The 2,416-nt window shown below is 44.2% G+C and overlaps 1 long non-coding RNA gene across 1 annotated transcript in view; it reads left to right on the top strand.

Moving 5' to 3' along the window:
- Positions 1-133: 133 nt before the first annotated feature.
- Positions 134-2,416, top strand: part of LOC106527589 (uncharacterized) — a 58,606-nt gene continuing 56,323 nt past the window's right edge. Inside the window, exon 1 of the long non-coding RNA XR_001311404.1 lies at positions 134-1,180. This is a non-coding gene — a long non-coding RNA (uncharacterized LOC106527589). The remainder of the gene's footprint in view (positions 1,181-2,416) is intronic.

Raw genomic sequence — 2,416 nt, 5'->3', positions numbered from 1 at the left:
ATTCATTCATTCATTCATTCAAAAATACCTTTCTGAAAGGATTTCTGCAAATTTGTTGTGAAAAATGACTTCCTGTTGAAACGACACTTGTCTGGCTGCAGTTAGAGAACAGAACGTATTATTTGTGTATTTTTTAGTGCAAACATCCCTGACCGTTGACCCGACAGTCCTCATGTTCCTGAACAGGTTTTATTTTCACACATTTGTTGTACTGTGTTGAAACTTCGTGCCCGTTAGACGTGAGCCTTTGCTTTGCATGAGAAAAATKCTTTGGAAAACAAACATGTTTCAGCCGGACTGGGTGGAAAGTCTCCTTGTTTTCTGTGTTTATGTGATGGTCTAATTGAAAGTAAAGCARAGCTCATTGGTCCGGATCGAGGTGTAAATTCTCTTTGGTTGCAGCACACAGTTCGTTTGTTGATGACTTCCTGTTTGTCCTGGAGTCCTGTTTGTTCCAGTCAGACAGTCTGGTGTTTGTTTTCTGCCTGTCAGATGAAGGTTGAAGCAGAGTGTGGAAGTGACAGATCTTCGACTGCGTGGGGGGTGGGGGGCTCCCTGAGAAGAATGCRTCTCCTCCTGAAGTGTCACCTCCTTACAGAAAAACCTGTTAGATTATGTTACATCCAAACATGTCGTCTGTGAGACACTGGGCTGGAAATGTCTCCCCGGGGAGCAATCAGTCTGACTCCAGCTTTTTAAAAAAAAGCCTCCTCCTCTCCTCATTTTTCAGTCCTGAAATTGGTGGAACTCTTGGCGTGTATCGTTTGCTTACCTCGCACAGCTCAGTTACTCTGATTAGAAATCAATTAACGTTTTCCTGTTGGCTGAACTTTGTAATTCTACTCCAGTCCAAATAAATCACTGGTTGCTTCTTGGAAAAGATTCAGCAGGAGTCGTCTGGTGAGCTTCAGAGGAGAGAGTAAAAACCGAGTACAGAAGAACGGCTCAATATGAAGCAGAAATAAACATTTGAGTACAAAGTTATCTCCACGCTGGATGATGACTCTGATTTACTGGAGAACCTCCATGATGCTGCTGCGCTCTATGTTCTGTCTCCTGCAGAGGCTGAACTCTGGACCAGAGACTCATCTCATGTTTTCTGCTGCACTTCTCAGAAAATCACCATCAAACCATCGTTGGAGGTTCTTCACCAATCCGACAAAACTCCTTTCTTTGAGTGGTAAGATTATTATTTAYTAATATTTGCTGTGTGGGTATGGATTGTGTCTGAAATTAGATACAGCCTATTGGTAGCATATATGACCCCCGCATGTACACAAAGCACCAGTACACCAGAACAGATTTATTGTTTTGTGTGGGGGTCCGGAGGGGGGAGCTCATTGGTGGACCTGATGGATAGCCCTACAACAGAGCTAAAAAACAAAAGAAATCTGAAGCTTCTGTGTTGAATAGATTTTCAGTTATAAGCTTTTTTTCTATCCAGACACGCCCCTTTTAGATGGAGCCCCCTCCCCAAATATGGGGTCTATCATAAAACCGTTTGGTGGCTCAGTGTAGGTCGGACTCATCTACAGTCCTGTCAGATTTTACACTGATCGGTGCAGCTGCTACTGTTGACCAAAAACCTTGTTGTAAAATTCCTCTGCAAGCTTTTAAATCCCCGGTTGTTTCGTGATCATCCTGATCCATCTCAACGTTTCCATGAGGGTCTTCTTCAGACCCCAGCTCCCAGTCTAGACCAGAACCTGGTCCTGTTTTATTCCAGGAAGCAGGAGGTTGCACTCTCTTGGCAACAAAGAGCCCATTGCTGTGTTGGTAGTCATTAAGCAGAATTTGTCTGGTATCTGTGCGTTGAAACGCCACAAAGGAGTGAGAATAAAACCAGCGTGAGGTCAGTGGGGGGTGGGGGGGCAGACAGCGACAGAGAGGCTGGCTCAGATCCCACAGGACTGCTCGGGGACAGCAGCAACCTGAGAGGGACACCCCTCAAACAGCCCCCCGCAGCCGTGCATCTGACGGTTAAAACAACAGCCCCCGTGGCCAACAAGACTCCAGAGTTCTCCCCTGCTGGATTTACGCTCCTTCCTCGGTTCCCACCGTCCTCTCCCACCCGTCTCCTCTGTCTGCTGCTCCTCTCTGTGGTTTTTACACAAAACGTGTTCCTTGTCTCGTCTGTCAGGATCCCTCCTGCATCTCACCACAAAGCTGAAGACCTTTTTATTATTTTAACTAATAATACAGAAACATTCTACACAGATGCAAAACAATACAAAATCAAACATAACCCTCAAAGCTGTTTCTGACTGTGTTGTATAAAGTACCACAAAGTGATGCTTGAGTAAAAGTATCTTACCAAAAAATATTTTGGTAAAAGTTCAAGTCTCCTTTAGGAATATTACTTGAGTAAAAGTCTTAAAGTATGTGATATTTGTTGTAGTTCAGTATTAAAAGTCAA

Source organism: Austrofundulus limnaeus, unplaced genomic scaffold (genome assembly GCF_001266775.1).
Source record: "Austrofundulus limnaeus strain Quisiro unplaced genomic scaffold, Austrofundulus_limnaeus-1.0 Scaffold333, whole genome shotgun sequence".
Classification (NCBI taxonomy): Eukaryota; Metazoa; Chordata; class Actinopteri; order Cyprinodontiformes; family Rivulidae; genus Austrofundulus; species Austrofundulus limnaeus.
This window is presented reverse-complemented; position numbering and strand designations above follow the sequence as displayed.